This window comes from Schistocerca serialis, chromosome 4 (assembly GCF_023864345.2).
Source record: "Schistocerca serialis cubense isolate TAMUIC-IGC-003099 chromosome 4, iqSchSeri2.2, whole genome shotgun sequence".
Classification (NCBI taxonomy): Eukaryota; Metazoa; Arthropoda; class Insecta; order Orthoptera; family Acrididae; genus Schistocerca; species Schistocerca serialis.
Window position 1 is genome coordinate 572,617,014 of NC_064641.1, and position 19,189 is coordinate 572,636,202.

General features: G+C 45.4%; 1 pseudogene; it reads right to left on the minus strand.

Annotated features, from left to right (window-relative positions):
- Positions 1-772: 772 nt before the first annotated feature.
- Positions 773-890, minus strand: LOC126475927 (5S ribosomal RNA; annotated as a pseudogene).
- Between the last annotated feature and the right edge of the window lie 18,299 nt (positions 891-19,189).

Genomic DNA, 19,189 nt, shown 5'->3' on the forward strand with positions numbered 1-19,189 from the left:
CGACTGCTACGGCCGCGGGTTCGAACCCCGCCTCGGGCATGGATGTGTGAGATGTCCTTAGGTTAGTTAGGTTTATGTAGTTCTAAGTCTAGCGGACTGATGACCTCAGATGTTAAGTCCCATAGTGCTTAGAGCCATTTTAACCATTTGAGCGGCTGAATAAACAACGAGTAATTGTGTGATCTTTAGAAAAACATGAAACTCCCACAATATCTCAAACTATAAATTCCTCAATGGCTACACACAAACTTTTGATGTGCGGCTTGTATCAAACACAACGCAAAAAAAAACAAAAAACAAAAAAAAAAACAAAAAATTCATCAGATGTCCGAAAGAAGGAACTCCGAGAAATATTATATTGTTATCATTCTTCTTTTATCTGTCGTAGTTTATATATAAACAATTTAAATTAGACATTAAATAATTTCCTAATATCTAAAGTTTAGAGTACTGCCGCTACTTTTAATGTTTCTCTACCTATTTAGTAACAAAAGCTGTTTTTAATAGAGGAAATCTACTTTTTAGCCTCTGATTTATGTGTGTGAATGAAAAAAAAAACGAAAACTCCTCCTGAACAGGCCATGAAGGGCCAAAGGTACCGAACGGCCGCCGTGTCATCCTCAGCCCACAGGCGTCACTGGATGCGGATATGGAAGGGTACGTGGTCAGCACACCGCTCTCCCGGCCGTATGTCAGTTTACGAGACCGGAGCCGCGACTTCTCAATCAAGTAGCTCCTAAGTTTTCCTCAGAAGGGCTGAGTGCACCACGCTTGCCAACAGCGCTCGGCAGACGGGATGGTCATCCATCCAAGTGCTAGCCCAGCCCGACAGCGCTTAACTTCGGTGATCCGACGGGAACCGGTGTTTCCGCTGCGGCAAGGCCGTTGGCCTATGTGTGTGAATAACTTCATTAAATCTGCTATCACAGTCCGATGCAGTTCTGCGAGATGTATCCGTAAACACCTTGTTTGTTGCAATTGCCGCGCGGGATTAACCGAGCGGTCTTAGGCGCTGCAGTCATGGACTGTGCGGCTGGTCCCGGCGGAAGTTCGAGTCCTCCCTCGGGCATAGGTGTGTGTGTTTGTCCTTATGATAATTTAGATTAAGTAGTGTGTAAGCTTAGGGACTGATAACCTTAGCAGTTAAGTCCCATAAGATTTCACACGCATTTTTTTTTTTTTTTTTTTTTTTTTTTTTTGCAGTCGCATAATGAATTGCCGTGCTATTCACATTTAGAGTTCAGGAATTATTTATAACATTTATCTTACATTAACTTATAAACTAATGCGACCGGCCGCGGTGGTCTAGCGGTTCTAGGCGCTCAGTCCGGAGCCGCGCGACTGCTACGGTCGCAGGTTCGAATCCTGCCTCGAGCATGGATGTGTGTGATGTCCTTAGGTTAGCTAGGTTTAAGTAGTTCTAAGTTCTAGGGGACTGATGACCACAGATATTAAGTCCCATAGTGCTCAGAGCCATTTGAACCATTTGAAACTAATGCGGATATCCAAGGCGCGTCTTCATCTTTTTCGCTTCAGATGAGCCTACTGGCTCTTCAGTGACACATGGTTCCCGGCTGGGTCGGAGATTTTCTCCGCTCAGGGCCTGAGTGTTGTGTTGTCCTAATCGTCATCCTTTCATCCCCATCGACGTGCAAGTCGCCGAAGTGGCGTCAAATCGAAAGACTTGCACCAGGCGAACGGTCTACCCAACGGGAGGCCCCAGTCACACAACATTATTATTATTATTATTAGTGACACATGGTTCATTATTAACTTTGGGGCAAGTTTTAATTTTGCACTGGACGCGAGAAGCGCTCATGAGAAACTAGCAGCCATGGTGCTGCCCCTTTGACGGGTTTTCCCGGTCCCCTTAGCGGCCAGTGGAAGTCCAGAGACAACCTCATCTGTGGAGCATAGTGTGAAAGTGACCCTCCACGTGCTCCTGTCAAGCTTATTTTAGCTGTCAACACGAATATGAGTTGATCTTAGCAGCCATCTGAGCGCCTACGATCGCGTGTTTGGGACTAAATGAAGTGTCTCTTTCCTTTACAGTAGCTTGTCGTGTTGCAGTAGGTAGAACAGACAGGTCCTAGTGCCAGTGGAGACGTAGCGTTATTAGCTGAAATAGCCGAAGTTATTACCAGAGCAGTACTGAGTAGCGTTATCTGCAGTAGTCTGGAACAGTAGATGGAGTTCTAGCTGGGTAACTGAGGACTTCCGTGTGCGCCGCCTTGTGAGTGCAAAATAGATGGAATAGTGCTAGGTAATCACCATCTCTGTGTAAAGGCATGGTCTTTCGTGGATACAACTCATTTCGAGCAAATGTATTCTAGGCTGAGTGTATTCTGAATAAAGTTAGGAGGTCAAAAACAGTGTTCGTTATTCAGTACTAATTCCTATTCTTACCTTTCATTATAAGGGAGTTTTAACGCCATAGTCTAGTCAAGACTCCCTCTCACTTAGGCCAGATGACTAATTACCTTTCAAAAAATGTTGAAATGTGTGTGAATTCCTAAGGGACCAAACTGCTTAGGTCATCGCTCCCTAGACTTGCACACTACTTGAACTAACTTATGCTAAGAACAACACACACACCCAAGACTGATGGAGGACTCGAACTTCCGGTGGGAGGGGCCGCGCAGTCCGTGACATGACGCCTCAAACCGCGCGGCCACTCCGCGCGGAGATTCCCTTTCTCCCCGAATCTTGTCGCCGAATCCCAAGCCACACTCACGATTGGGACGAGGCAGAAAAAGCCTAACTGTTATCAGATGTAGGGTAGAAAAAAGGTTAAACAGGGTTACTAGGTCTGGTTGCTACAGCGACTGTGGCAAATAGCAGGAACTTGCGGAGACTCACAACTTTCAGCCAGAGAGAAATTCGTATCACGCCAATAGATTCTAACACGGAGTCATAGCAGTGTGCTGGGCAAATTAGGGCACTGACAACATGGCGTTGAGCGTCCAACAGCCACCACAGCCATTGCTGCAAGAAGCAGCGTATCCAGGGAAAGCAGTGTTGGTGAAACACAAGGCTGCATTCTCGTTCAATGGGAACGCCCCGTTCCGCTGAGCACAGCCACAAGGTCGACGCAAGTGCCAGTGACTCGTCGCCAAGCATCGAGAGAAACTGGTACTTGTCTAAACGAAATTGTAATCATTACAATAGTGGTACTAAAAGTGCTAACTGTAACTTCTTCATCTGTAAACATGAAATAAATGCTACGGAAGCGTTGTGTATTCTAGAGAAGTCTTTTGATGGCAACATGAGGAACTTGGAGGAATCCATTAAAAATATTGATTCACCATTTGAGTTAGTGAAGCCAGTGGATCATGGACTCTCGTTTACACATTTTGTAAGAGCAAAAACTGTGGATGAGGCAAGATCAATACTGCAATTGTGGGAGAGAACGGGAACATGGGAAGAGATAAAACACATTTTACAAAAAAACTGCGTGACGGAGCGAACGACGGACTTAAGGGGTGTAGGACGTCAAACGGGCCGACTTGGAGCAGGAGGGGCATCACAGGACATTTTAATTTCCATAGTTTCCAGGGTCTATACTTTTACAAATAAATTCATGAAACTTTGTCAGCATCACCAGGAAGAATTCAGGATTCACACTCATTGCATTGGAAGTTCGAAAACATAGCAAAATAAATTTTTTTGCGTGTGAAAATTCATCATTTTTTCACTTACTAATGGCTGCGTTTGTTGCTATAGGTACACTTTTCTTCATAAGTTAGAGAGATTCTTCGATGAATTTTGCACAGCATACATACCATAAGACAGTGTCTTAAAAGGAGGATATAAGATGAACATCAATAAAAGCAAAACGAGGATAATGGAATGTAGTCGAATTAAGTCGGGTGACGCTGAGGGAATTAGACTAGGAAATGAGACACTTAAAGTAGTAAAGGAGTTTTGCTATTTGAGGAGCAAAATAACTGATTATGGTCGAAGTAGAGAGGATATAAAATGTAGACCGGCAATGGCAAGGAAAGCGTTTCTGAAGAAGAGAAATTTGTTAACATCGAGTATAGATTTAAGTGTCAGGAAGTCACTTGTGAAAGTATTTGTATGGAATGTAGCCATGTATGGAAGTGAAACATGGACGATAAATAGTCTGGACAAGAAGAGAATAGAAGCTTTCGAAATGTGGTGCTACAGAAGAATGCTGAAGATTAGATGGGTAGATCACATAACTAATGAGGAGGTATTGAACAGAATTGGGGAAAAGAGGAGTTTGTGGCACAACTTGACCAGAAGAAGGGATCGGTTGGTAGGACATGTTCTGAGGCATCAAGGGATCACCAATTTAGTACTGGAGGGCAGCGTGGAGGCTAAAAATCGTAGAGGGAGACCAAGAGATGAATACACTAAGCAGATTCAGAAGGATGCAGGCTGCAGTAGGTACTGGGAGATGAAGAAACTTGCACAGGATAGAGTAGCATGGAGAGCTGCATCAAACCAGTCTCAGGACTGAAGACCACAACAACAACAACATACCATACTTACAGGCGCATGAAACTCTAGAATTTATTTAATCTATGAAAAAAGGAATGTGCTGTTACATTCTAAACTTCATGTTTAGCAAAAACACAAATTTTGTAGTTAATTACCTCAGTTTTTCCACAGTATTTAATAGATTTGGAAAATTCTAGAGTTTCATACACATTTAAGTATGGTTTGTATGTTGTGCAAAATTCATCGAAGAATCTCTTATGAAGAAAAGTGTACCTATAGCAACAAATGCTGCCATTAGTAAGTGAAAAAAATGATGAATTTTCACATGTAAAAAAATTATTCCGTTATGTTTTACAACTTCCACTGCTAAGAGTGTGAATTCTGAATCCTTCCCGGTCATGCTGACGAAGTTTTATAAATTTATTTGTAAAAGTATAGACAGTGGAAATCGAAATGTCCTGTGGTGCCTCTCCTGCTCCAAGTCGGCCCATTTGACGTCCTACCCCCCTTAATGCGTGTAGGATATTCCACGCAAGGCTAGGGCATGGGAAACCAGTCTCTTCGTGGGGCAATACGAGTAACGAAATGCAGGTAAGCTGTAACTAGGGCCACAAGCAGACAAAGCAGAAATGTTGCCATAGAGCTGGCCTCGTGTGCTGTCGACAAGTGCGCTGTCGACAAGTGCGGACCCCGTTGCGGTATTCGATCAGTCGATGTATCACAACTGACGTGGAACGAGACTCCATGGACCAGTTAACGCTTGTCGTTGTATCCTCGTGCGCTGTCGACAAGTGCGGAATCACTCCGAGAAACCGGATGTATTGTTCCCCGTTGCGGTGTTCGATGAGTCGACGTCGGTTCTCGAGAACACGTCCCGCGGCGGTAGGAAGGGGGGAAAGAGTTAAGCAGCAGCCGTCCTCCGGAAAGCGCACGCCATCGGTCTGGGGGCGGCGTGCGCGACGCAGTAAGGCAATTAGCAGGAGCACGCGGCTCTCTTTTTCCCCTTTTGAAGTCCCGGAGCTGGGCCCGCGGCACTCGGCTCCTCCCCAGGCGCGCTCGTCCCGTCGACGACCTCGCCAGCAGCGGCAGCGGCTGCGGCGGCTCGAGTGCCGGGGCCACCGGCGGGGCTGGTGCCGCCTCGCGCCGGTCTTGAACACGCGGCCTGCCCGCCACCCACGCCCGCAGCCGCTGCCGCTGCCGCTCCGATGACTCAACATCTCATTACGGCGCTCATTACGGCCGCGTGTCCGGCTGGTTAATGGCGCCGCGGCCCGCCCTGGCCGTGTTTAATGAATATTACCGGCCGTAAAACGGGGGCATTTTAGCTATCAGCCGGCTGGCTGCACGGGGTGCGCGTGGCCGCCGCAACACCGGCAACGAGGGCCGTCGCAGATGGCGCCACCGGCGATAACGACCCCGCTGTCGCCCCGACCTGGGCAGCCGGAGGCCGGCGGGCGCCACCTCGCGTCGCTACTCGATACGTCCACTGTACTGTACAGCCTGTCCTGCTTCACCTTGGCACTGAACTGGCCGAAATTGGCTATTATTTTCATTCTGTACCTGGCTAAAATGCCAGATCACAGTTCCTCCGCTACAACCTGCCGTAAGGAAACCATACTTGCTTCACCAACGCCCTTGTCAAGGGTTAGCGCTTTTGGCTTGCTACGCTCAGAATTGTTCACGCTATCTCTTTAAGTGGACATTGTACCTTATATACACTACTGGCCATTAAAACTGCTACACCAAGAAGAAATGCAGATGATACACGGGTATTTATTAGACAAATATATTATACTAGAACTGACATGTGATCACATTTTCACGCAATTTGGGTGAAGATCCTGAGAAATCAGTACCCAGAACTCTGCCCGTAATAACGGACTTAATACGTCTGGGCATTGAGTCAAACAGAGCATGGATGGCGTGTACAGGTACACCTGCCTATGCAGCTTCAACGCGATACCACAGTTCATCAAGAGTAGTGACTGGCGTATTGTGACAAGCCAGTTGCTCGGCCACCATTGACCAGACGTTGTCAATTGGTGAGAGATCTCGAGAATGTGCTGGCCAGGGCAGCAGTCGAACATTTTCTGTATCCAGAAAGGCCCGTACAGGACCTGCATCATGCGGTCGTGCATTATCCTTCTGAAATGTAGGGTTTCGCAGTGATCGAATGAACGGTAAAGCCACGTGTCGTAACACATCTGAAATGTAACGTCCACTGTTCAAAGTGCCATCAATGCGAACAAGAGGTGACCGAGACGTGTAACCAATGGCACCCCATACCATCACGCCGGGGGATACGCCAGTATGGCGATGACGAATACACGCTTCCAATGTGCGTTCACCGCGATGTCGCCAAACACGGATGCGACCATCATGATGCTGTAAACAGAACCTGGATTCACCCGAAAAAGTGACGTTTTGCCATTCGTGCACCTAGGTTCGTCGTTGATTACACCATCGCAGGCGATCCCGTCTGTGATGCAGCGTCAAGGGTAACCGCAGCCATGGTCTCCGAGCTGATAGTCCAGATGCCATCTCGACTGCTAGTGATACGAGGCCGTTGGGATCCAGCACGGCGTTCCGTACTACCATCTTGAACCCACCGATTCCATATTCTGCTAACAGTCATTGGATCTCGACCAACGCGAGCAGAAACGTCGCGATACGATAAACCACAATCGCGATAGGCTACAATCCGATCTTTATCAGAGTCGGAAACGTGATGGTACGCATTTTTCCTCCTTACACGAGGCATCACAACAACGTTTCACCAGGCAACGCCGGTCAACTGCTGTTTGTGTATGAGAAATCGGTTGGAAACTTTCCTCATGTCAGCACGTTGTAGGTGTCGCCAATGGCGCGAACGTTGTGTGAATGCTCTGAAAAGCTAATCATTTGCATATCACAGCATCTTCTTCCTGTCGGTTGAATTTCGCGTCTGTAGCTCGCCATCTTCGTGGTGTAGCAGTTTTAATGGCCAGTAGTGTAATTACAATGTTAAATTTGTCAATTTCAGGTACATTTATCTCGTGAACGGTTCATGATAATGTTATAAAATTTTAATGGCTGGTGGGGGAAGAGACTCTCTCCATTACCTTATTTTTGTAGATAAGTCGCTTGCATAATTTATTTTTGAGAGAATTTTCTGCAAGTTGTAAAATTCTTCCACATATTTATGCTTTATTAATTCAAAATTTCTACGATATTGAACTGAACTTCTTTTAAAAATGCGTCATTGATATTCAGCCCAGTTTATGTAAGTTGTGTGAGTTTCACTGTTCTATAGTGGTAAGTTCCTGATAAAAACTTACCTAATGATTAAAAATGTAAAATCTCAGGAATCCGGCTTTAAAGATGAACACAGTTTGTTACTGACCTTAGAACATCTCTACACCATATCCTGGGTGATATGTATTTTCTTCATCCTCCCTGATCGTCTTAACATTCCTTGAGTGCATTCGTGCCTTCCTAGCAAATCATAGTAACTTCATAATCTGCTCTCTTCACACGGATAGCATCCAATTTACAACATGCCATCACCATATTTTCCCCACGTTGTATTTCTAACTTTTGAAGCAGCCTAACTATCCCCACATTGCCATCATTAAATGAAAGAACTGTGTCATAAACACCAAAATTCAATGTATCTTTTCCTACGAATACAGTTTTAGGAATTCTATACCATATGACACAGTTAAATGATTCATTTGGGTTCTGGAAGGACAAGGAACAAGTGAATGTAGCTCACGCACAGGGCAGCCAACTGTGAGCACGAAATATTTTCACAAATCAGCAAATTAGGTTTTCGAAATTCAAGAAGTTGACAGAAGGCAAAAGGAGGGCATGACATCATGTGCTGCCCTTAAAGTAAATGAATATTTAAAGTCTTTAATGGCTAAAATGCCCTTAGAAAACATATTTCTCTAGTAAAATATACTCCAAAAATGTTTATGAGCAAAATGGTTTTTTTTTTGATATTTTGGCTCCTATGAAGGTACAACTCCTCTTAAAGGATATCTAACGTTTCTCTTTCCTTTTATGTTATAAAGTAGGCAGCTTCATTTACCCTGTTAATAGACGTACACTGCACATGGTCTTTCCAGTTGAGTCCGTATTTTTCAAATGTAGTTGTAATGAGCGCAACATTTACTTCTTGTCTAATACCAGTGGTTTTTTATGGCTAGTAGTGACTATTCCGTTACGAAAGCCGAGTCCGACTCCAGATGTCGCCTGTGACACATCTCCAGGACCGGAAGTTACGTATTTAGCTTTCACTGTGTTTTCTTAGTAGTATACAGGGCGTTTTTTCCCACTGTGTACATCCTCTAGGGATTGATCAATAGGAAGATAGGGAACAAAAAAGGTCTAATGAACTTGTGTCCGGAAATGGATGATTTCCACGTTACGGACCATTTATTCAATCATACTTCGTTAGGGATACTGCAGTCTAATACGCGATGCACTATGCATCCACAGTTACTGTATGCATGGTTTTCTCATAGAGGGTGGTACTGTTTCTCATACGTCGTGCCCTAGCGCCCTTTCCTGCCAAAGTAACTGGCAATGTTGTGATCGATTACTTCTCTTGCTGACGCACTTTGTAGTGGATGTATTACGGCGTTGCACGCAATGATTCCGTATTCGAAAGGAGAGCTTACCAACATGGTGTTTACTTATTGAAAGGCAAATGGCAACAGGCGGCGAAGAGCATGGTTGTACCGGGAGACCTATCCCCACCGACAACAACCACAGCATTAAATGTCTGCAACAGCATTTTGCCATTTGTGTGACACAGGGTTGTTTCAGGAATCTGGGAATCATGAAGGACGTACCAGTAATATCCGGACACCAGAGTTGGAGGAAAATGTGATTAAAACTGTGGAAGGAGACCGCCATTCAGTACGAGGGAGTTGGCCCGCCAGTACAGGGTAAGCCACACGACCATGTGGAACATTCTCCATGACAATTGTTACTACCCTTATAATTTACATCGTATGCATGTCTTACTAGCGATAGACTTTCCACATCGGGAACACTTTTCTTACTGGTTTCTTCACCAGGCAACCACGATTCCCGGATTTGTGTCATCCATCCTATTTACAGACGAGGTATCTTCAACTTTCATAACATTCATCTGGGAGATGGTATGTAGAACCGCTATCGTATGGTGACAGCAAATCATCAACATCGGTGCAGCATGAACGTGTCGGCCGAGATAATTGGCGACCGTATTTTGGGACCAGTTTTCCTTCTACGTTGCCTAACAGGCCGGAACTATCGGCATTTCTTACTGGTGACTTTGCCTTCCCTGCTGGAAGAAGTGCCATTGATGATTCCAAGGGCTATGTGGCTGCTACATGATCGTGCTCCAGCCAACACCGCTGTTGACGTACGGACGTATCTCAATCGTGTCTCCCCTGGTCCAATGACAGGACGAGGAGGTCTAGTTGAATGGCCTGCTTGTTCACCGGATCTCAACCCGTGTGATTTCTGGTTATTAGCCCATCTCAAAATTATTGTCTATGCAGAGCCCATTCCAGATGTGGAGACACTGGAGCAGCATATTCGTGCTGCCTTTGACACTGTTCGGCAGCATCCTGGACAATGTGAACGTGTGAGACAGGACATGCCAAGGGGCGTACACGCATGCGTGGTGGCACATGGAAACCATTTTGAACACATACCGTAACTGTGGCTGCATGGTACACCGTGTATTAGACGGCAGTCTCTGTAGCAATGTGTGATTGAATGAATGGTCTCTAGCATGGAAACCATGCATTTCCGGACGTAAGTCCATTAGACCTTTTTCGTTCCTCATCTTCTCATCGATCAATCCCTAGAGTTGGTACACGGTGGAAAAAATCACCTTGGATAATTGCTTAAATTTCACGCATACTATGTATTTAAGTGTAAATTCAGGCAGTCTGTAGCTTCTGAAAAGTGAGCTACTCCACTTATGCTTCAGCGTTCAGTGGTCATACGACAGGAGGGTTTGCATATCTAGTTATCTGCCAGCTTCTACAGTTTTTTTCTTGAGTTACTTTTGATAAGATGGGTAGAATGTGTGCGTGCTGTGTGCGGACGCAGAAGGAGCTGGCTGTAGTTCGCGAACACATGAATGTGGTCTTTGCTATGATCAGCCGCCTTCAGGCTGCTCCTCCGGGGTAGAGTGACGGGTGGTAACCCGTCGCCTGAGTATGAACGGATGGCCCTTCCTTCAGCAGGGTTTGAGCAGGCACACGAGGACAGGGGCTTGTTAGTTATCGGGAGCTCCAACTTTTGGCGTGATAACCTTTAGGAAGATCCCGGGCTGGGAAGAAATTCAGTGTGCATTCAGTATGTCTGCATGTGTGCCTCATCCGAAACGTGGAGGCAGCCCTGCCTGCGGCTATCGAGCTTGAAGGGTGCAGTCGTCTGCAAGTTGCACCTTCGCGTCAGCACCAACGACGGCTGTCGCGTGGGTTCAGAGGTCATCCTCATTTCATACAGGCGACTGCTGGTGAAGCCTGCTGGCCTCGTTCGTGATGTGCAAACAGAATTTGCAGTTTTCAGCATTGAGTTTTATCAGGGTCCTTTGGTTTGGAGCCAAGTCGAGGGTCTCAATCAAAGACTTCGTCTACTCTGTGGCGGTCTTGGTTGCAGATTTCTATACCTGCGTAGTCGGGTGCAGACACTCCTTGATGGGTCAGGGGCTACTCAAAGGAAGCAGCTACTTGGGTAGCAGAGATCCTGTGGAGTGGACATGGCGGTAATTTTAGGTATACTGGCAACACTCTCTACTATATTCGCTGCTGGGGATATCAGGCCACTTTCAGAGTAAAGACATTTAGACTGTCAAAGTTTTGTAAGTAAAACGTCGAAGTATTCGTAATAAAACTTTCCAGAAAGTTGTCACACTCCAATAATTTTTATGATCGAACGCTGCCTAAACCCAAATAGAAAGCTCTGAGATATTTAGCAAGTTATGGAAAATTTATTGGAAAGACAAATTAAAGGCCGTAGGAGAGGGAGTGTTCACTGCATTTGACAAAGATATTGTCTCTATTGGGGTTGAAATTGAGTGTGACAGTGAACTTATCTGGTCGCATATGATAGGTCTAGGAGAAACCAAGTTTATTGTTGGATGTTTCTACCAGCCACCCAATTCCGCTGTGACAGCTGTAGAGTCATTCAAAGTAAGTCTACGGTCGGTAGCGCGTAGATACCCAGATCATGCAGTACTAGTTGGAGGCGACTTTAACCTGCCTAGTATAGACTGGGACGTCTGTGGATGCACTGCACGGGGTGCAGACAGACGGTCTCGGTAAGTACTTTTGAACACGTTTTCGGGAAAATGTCTTGAGCAGCTAGTTCGGCAGCCCGCACGCAATGGAAGTATTTTAAATCTTGCAGCTGCAGACAGGCCGGACCATATCGAAAGCGTCGTATAGAGACGAGGATTAGTGATCATGATGTCATCGTAATAACCACGGTTACAAAAGTTAGTAAATCAGTCAAGAGTGCAAGGAAAGTGTTCCTGCTAGGAAGAGCATATAAGCAATAGTTAATGTCTCATTTAGACAATGAATTGCAATAATCTAGTTCCAGTATGAAGGACTCAGAGGAATTATGGGCGAAGTTTAAAGAGACTGTAATCGTGTTCTGGACAAATGTGTGCCTAATGAGTCGATTAAGGATGAAAAGGATCCGCCGTGGTTAGTAATTAAATGCGGGAAATCCTGAGGAAGTAAAAGCTGTAGCACTCATGGTTCAAAGAGAAAACGCAAATAACAACAACCAAAGGCTAGTAGAGATTCACACGTCTGTGAAAAAAACTATGTGCGAAGCACACAACAACTAAAACCATCATACTTTAGCAAAATATCTTGCCGAGAACCCGAGAATATTGTAGTCGCATGTAAAATCGCTAAGTGGGTCTGAGGCTTCCATCCAGTCACTCATTGACAAATCTGGTAGGGCGGTTGAAGATAGCAAAACAAAAGCCGAATTTTTATATTCACCGTGTAAGAAATCGTTCACACGACGGAGTCGTACAAACGTACCGTCGTGAAACTTCCTGGCAGATTAAAACTGTGTGCCGGACCGAGACTCGAACTCGGGACCTTTGCCTTCCGCGCTCAAGTACTCTATCATCTTTTTTTTCTTTATTAAAACAATCATATAAGCACATAAGCACAAAAACAAAATAATGAAGTACCGGAACTGTTTCAACACGAATTGTATCCTACAATAGACTGAAGAACACATTTCAATATAGTGCCATATAGTGCCATTTATAAGCTTACAAAACAGAACAAAAATATTAAACAATAGCATCTTCAGTCCATATATATATATATATATATAATTGACTGCCTTAACTAGAATTGCAGTTCTGTCAATTGATTCAAAACCGTCCAAACTCTTCACAGAAAGTCATTTGGAGCATACAAACGGATAACAAAGACACGCACAGGCAACATAAATTAATGAAAACGTCAAATGAATTTAATAACACCATTGAGAAGTCGGGAGCAGTCCTAGGAACAGATGTAACCACCTATTCGTTGTGTATTTTGTTCGCTACATAGTCTTGCATGTGATTTGTGTCCTTACCAGCGTCGAGAATTACCCTACGCCTTGATTTTCAAAAATGATGTCTAACATGTTACCAAAGATCGTCCTGAAATTTGGGTAACGTTTTGTCTTCCAACGTGCCGTTCTCATATAAGCCTCGAAACTAATGAGATTATCTTCACTATTGTGGATGGTGATATATGTCACAAACTGTCCAGCAGCCACATCACGGTGTCGTTCTTGGTAGCGGGAAAATGTTTCGTGTCCGGCCAGCGCAGGATGTCAGTGCAGTGGCTGGCTGGGCTGCTGCGGGTAATCAGGCCCAGCCTCTGCTGCACCCATTTCCAGTTAATGAGATGACCGCCAGAAGTGAAGCGATGGCGTAAGGTGTCGACCAGACCACAGCGGACGCATTTATCACTGTCACATAAGCCGATTCTATGCAACCTTTCATTACTGGGTATAACATCGTTTACCACTTTATAACATGTGGACGCCACCTCAGCAGTGTGGACGGTTAAACTTAAGTTGTCTCAAACTGTCTTCAAATGAACACTCGGGTATTTAAGTTCAATGGGATTCCGGACTATTGGAGATGTCCATCTATTTAATAACAGGTGCGTCGTCGGTAAATCCTGCGTGAAATAATGTCCATCAATACAGCGTACTTCAAGAAAAAACTGCTTGACATGTCATAGTTTGTAATGCATTTTACCTACATCAATGGGTGGGTACATATCGGTGGGTTGTAAGGTTCGGAAGAGCAAACTGGTTACGCTGAGAGGTTCCTTGTACAACAAGTGGGTTATCCGTTTAATACATAACGCAGTACACTTTCAGTTAATGTCAGGCATGTTGAGTCCGCCGGCAAGTCTGGAAGACGTCAGCGTGGTATATTTCACTTTGAACAGATGCCCTTTCCAGATAAACCTATTAAAGAGTTTCATCACGTGTTTGGCCTGCATCTTGGGGGCTGAAAATACTTGGACCGTATAGTACGCTTTACTGAATATATAACTGCTGAGGAGTCTTATGCGTTGGAGAATGTCAACGGACCTCCAATTGTTTTCATAGATGGCACCTTGCATTTTATTGGTGACCTGCTTCCAATTTGTTGCATTCATTTTTAGCGGACTTCGACACGCTTCGCCCAAGGTACAATAACTGCGTCGAATCCTCGAATGTTGGCAAAGGTGCATTTATCGGCATTGATTTTAGCACCGGAAGCACGATAGTACTCGTCTACCGCGGTCTTGAGGGTTGATACGTCACCGTCGTTGCGCAGTAACACTCCGACGTCGTCGGCGTAAGCACGAACCACGAAGGACGTCCCAGCGATCGAAAGCCCTGCAACTTTGTCATGAATAGAGCGTAAGAGCGGCTCGAGTGATAAAACAAATGACATCATGGAGAGAGGGCTCCCCGGCAGCACTCCTCTGTGGACCTCGATGAGTTGAGTAAGCTGTCCATTTACGCTGGCTCTGGTTGTAATGCCCGTGACGAAATGTTGCACGACATTAATAACCCGTTGATCAAAACCACACCGCTGCAGTAGCTGTAGCAGGTACTCGTGACGGACGCGATCAAATGCCTTGCAAAAGTCGATAAACAGCAATGCGAGATTCCCGTTAGTGACTGAAGCTATGGCTATTACATTTCTATATTCCGAAAGGGGCGTCATAATAGTGCGACCAGGGAACCATGATTGATGGTTGTGAATCACTTGCTTCATTAATGGAGACAATCTGCTGTTGAGTGCTCTGGCAAAGGTTTTGTAATCAAAATTGAGTAAAGTAATCGGTCGGAAATTATCTAAGGTTTTTCGATGCTTGCTTTTTGGTATCAATACAATTCGACCTTCCGATTATGGGCCAGGAACGCACATAAAATTCCCGTGGCAAACCATCAGGGCCAGGGGATTTATTCGATGGCGAGCCAGAAATCAGTTCAAGGACTTCGTCTGGAGCAAAATCATGTACGTCCGCCGAGTTCTCCGCAGGCGTGACTACGGTGGGCAGAGCACGCGCGATATCGCCGCTGTCATCGCCATATGTATCGCACTGCGAGTACAGATCCGTGAAGTACCGGTAAACTGCAATTAGAATATCACTGTGTCGGGTCAAACGGAGTCCATCATCTGCATCCAGCTCCCCGATAAAAGCTCGATTGCGATTGACACGATGTTTTATGAGATGATACAGCAGTGCAAGTTCGTCCTCTTGAACCGATTTTGCTTTAGATCTGATCTTTAGTCCTTCAAGCTGCGTTCGCTCTATGCCCATAAACTTCGCCTTTCTTTGCTTGATGGCCGTCAGCTGCGTGTTGGTTGGTGACGTAGTCGCATACAACTCTCGCAGAACTGTCTGGTAAAAATCAATCGCGCGATTGACATCTTGCGCCCGTTGCCAACTGTAGTTTCTTAAGGATAATCGCATTTTCCGTTTGACCACAACATTCCACCAGGTTATCTTGCTCGGATATCTGCAGCATTGCTTGAGACAATCCGCCCATACCGTAAAGATGACATCTTGTAGCGTGGCATCGGCGAGAATAGAAACATTTAGGCTCCACGGAATCATATGCCAATTAGTATGCTGTTTGGCCAGATTTATCGTGACATAGAGGGCGCAGTGGTCGGACACACTAGCTGAAATGACATCAGCGTCCAGAACATGTTGGTAAATGTTCTCAGAGTGTATGAACGGTCCAGGCTGCTATATGCGGTGGCGGTCAGGTACGTGTACTTTACTAGGGTAGTTCCCACGCATCCTTCAGCTGCAGGTGACGCACCAGATCATGTAGTTCCCTACAGTAATTAAAGTTTGGCGATTATCTTTCCTATGGATCTCACAATTAAAATCACCATTAATTATCAACTGGGTTGGTTGCGGCGTAACAAGTAGACGATGTCTTGTTTAAAGATGTTAGCTCTTTCTGATTTTAGGGTCGTTCTGGATGGAGCATAGATATTGACGAGGGTGACGTCAAAAATTTGGCAAGCTATGCCTCTACTGGAGTCCAACATTTCGATATTGCTCACTGGGATTCCGTCTCGTGATCGAATGGCCGTACCTGTACCCCCGTCCACCGCGGTGTTTACGATTGTTGCAAATCCTGATACATGAAAACTTAAGAGAGACACTTCTTGTAACAGAACTACAGGGTGAGTCACCTAAAATTACCGCTGGATATATTTCGTAAACCACATCAAATAATGACGAATCGATTCCACAGACCGAACGTGAGGAGAGGGACTAGTGTAACTGTTTAATACAAACCATAAAAAAATGCACGGAAGTATGTTTTTTAAAACAAACCTACGTTTTTTAAATGGAACCCCGTTAGTTTTGTTAGCACATCTGAACATATAAACAAATATGTAATCAGTGCCGTTTGTTGCATTGTAAAATGTTAATTACATCCGGAGATATTGTAACCTAAAGTAGACGCTTGAGTACCACTCCTCCGCTGTTCGATCGTGTGTATCGGAGAGCACCGAATTACATAGGGATCCAAAGGGAACGGTGATGGACCTTAGGTACAGAAGAGACTGGAACAGCACATTACGTCCACATGCAATTACGGAGTGGAATAGAGTGTGTCCCGACAGGTCAGGCCAATAGATGTTCAATGTGGTGGCGATCATTTGCTGCACACAATTGCAATCTCTGGCGTAATGAATGTCGTACACGCCGCAGTACGTCTGGTGTAATGTCGCCGCAGGCTGCCGCAATACGTTGTTTCATATCCTCTGGGGTTGTAGGCACATCACGGTACACATTCTCCTTTAACGTACCCCACAGAAAGAAGTCCAGAGGTGTAAGATCAGGAGAACGGCCTGGCCAATTTATGCGTCCTCCAAGTCCTATGAAACGCCCGTCGAACATTCTGTCAAGGGTCAGCCTAGTGTTAATTGCGGAATGTGCAGGTGCACCATCATGCTGATACCACATACGTCGACGCGTTTCCAGTGGGACATTTTCAAGCAACGTTGGCAGATCATTCTGTAGAAACGCGATGTATGTTGCAGCGCTCTCTGATAGACACGATCGAACAGCGGAGGAGTGGTACTCAAGCGTCAAATTTAGGTTACAATATCTCCGGATGTAATTAACATTTTACAATGCAACAAATGGCACTGATTACGTATTTGTTTATATGTTCAGATGTGCTAACAAAACTAACGGAGTTCCATTTAAAAAAACGTAGGTTTGTGTTAAAAAACATCCTTCCGTGCATTTTTGTATGGTTTGTATTAAACAATTACACTAGCCCCTCTCCTCACGTTCGGTCTGTGGAATCGGTTCGTCAGTATTTGATGTGGTTTACGAAATATATCCAGCGGTAAAGTTAGGTGACTCACCCTGTATATCAGCTTAGAACTCACAGATAAATTGCCGTAGCACTCTAATTTTAAATCTGTCCTAACTAAAAAATGGTTCAAATGGCTCTGAGCACTATGGGACTCAACTGCTGAGGTCATTAGTCCCCTAGAACTTAGAACTAGTTAAACCTAACTAACCTAAGGACATCACAAACATCCATGCCCGAGGCAGGATTCGAACCTGCGACCGTAGCGGTCTTGCGGTTCCAGACTGCAGCGCCTTTAACCGCACGGCCACTTCGGCCGGCAGTCCTAACTCTATTAATGTTCAGGAACAAAAACTTATAAGCTTGACTCATGATCATCAGAGACGTGTGGGTGTTGGGAAGCGTAGGAAGCCCAGTCCATCTCACCGTCGGACTTCGAACCTACTTCCACGGGTTTTGTATCAATTTTTGCGCCGACTTTACTTTTTGACTTACTTCCAGCCACGGGGTCATTTGGTTTAACTTTATTTTGCCGTCGCACAGTCGTCCGAAGTGTCATAGAAGACGGCGGAGTCGGCGAGTCATGGCTGTAAGCAGTATGTGAAAGTCCTTGCTTCGGAACGGGTGACGGCAAGTCCGAAGACGCGGCTTCAGTAGGCTCACTGTGTTTGTTTGGAGCCGCACTGGCTGTTTCTATACAGCTTCCCGGTTCCTCGCGTTGTTTGGAAGCAGTTCAGAGGTGGCTGGTATTTATGTTATGCTCTACACCGCGTGCATCATCCTCTGTGTTTACGATTTGCAGTTGACTGACTGCCGCCTCTTATGGGTTGACCACCTGTGGCGAGTCGAAAAGTGGCATCGGAACGGATTGCTGTAAACACTCTACTGCAGTCGTATTGACAGTTTCTGCGTCGGGAGTTCCAATGTGAATTTGGCGGGTCGTAACTGAGCCACCCGACACATGCGTGTCCTGTATGGAGGCCCGTGACTCCGTGGCATCGGTTTGATTTTTTACGACCTGGTCACCGGAGCCACTACCGTCACTAGTACGGCGTCGCTTGTTACCGACAGATAATGCAAAACAGGCAGCTAAGGGGTGACTGGCCACGGGTTTCTGAGGTAAGAGTGGGAAGGTGCCGTTACCGATATCGTTGTCCTCTGACACAGATGCACTTGGTTGCGAGTCAATCACAAAAGGCGTCTGATTATGAGTTAGGACATCAGCCAATGTTAATCTCCGTCGTTGTTGCAGATTGTTTCGAGGTACGACAATGCGACGTGGGCGATCATCTCATAAATGGCCACTCTTGTTACAGATAAAACAAGTGCCTACTTGTCCATCGTAAATGACATGAGCCTTATAACCACAAACCATTATATAGGATGGGATATTGACTTTAACGGCCGCGTCAACTGAGCGAACCCCACTATAACATTGGAGTTTGTGACGACTCGACCATTTTTCGTTCTAATCTGTCGGATGTCACCGTATTTGTCGAGGACATCTCTAAGAAAACAATTCTCAACCTCAGGTGGTAGACTGAACACTCGCACTTGTTTATAGTCAATTTCAGCGTTAGTTATTGAAACTGTACTCGCCGACTGATCACGATGTCGGAACTCTGCTTTCCCACCAGTATTAACCAAAATTTTCTCCATTTGTAATTGGTCTAAAAACTTCACAAAGAAACAATATTCCGCCATGTCATAATATGCTGTGTGGACCTGTTCGGACGTGATGCCAAATATCTACTATCCAGTCATGGATTTCTAGAGAACTCGGTTGCACATTCCTGGAAGATTTCTCAAATGCAAAACACAGGGTATTCTTACGGGGTACGCTGGGAGC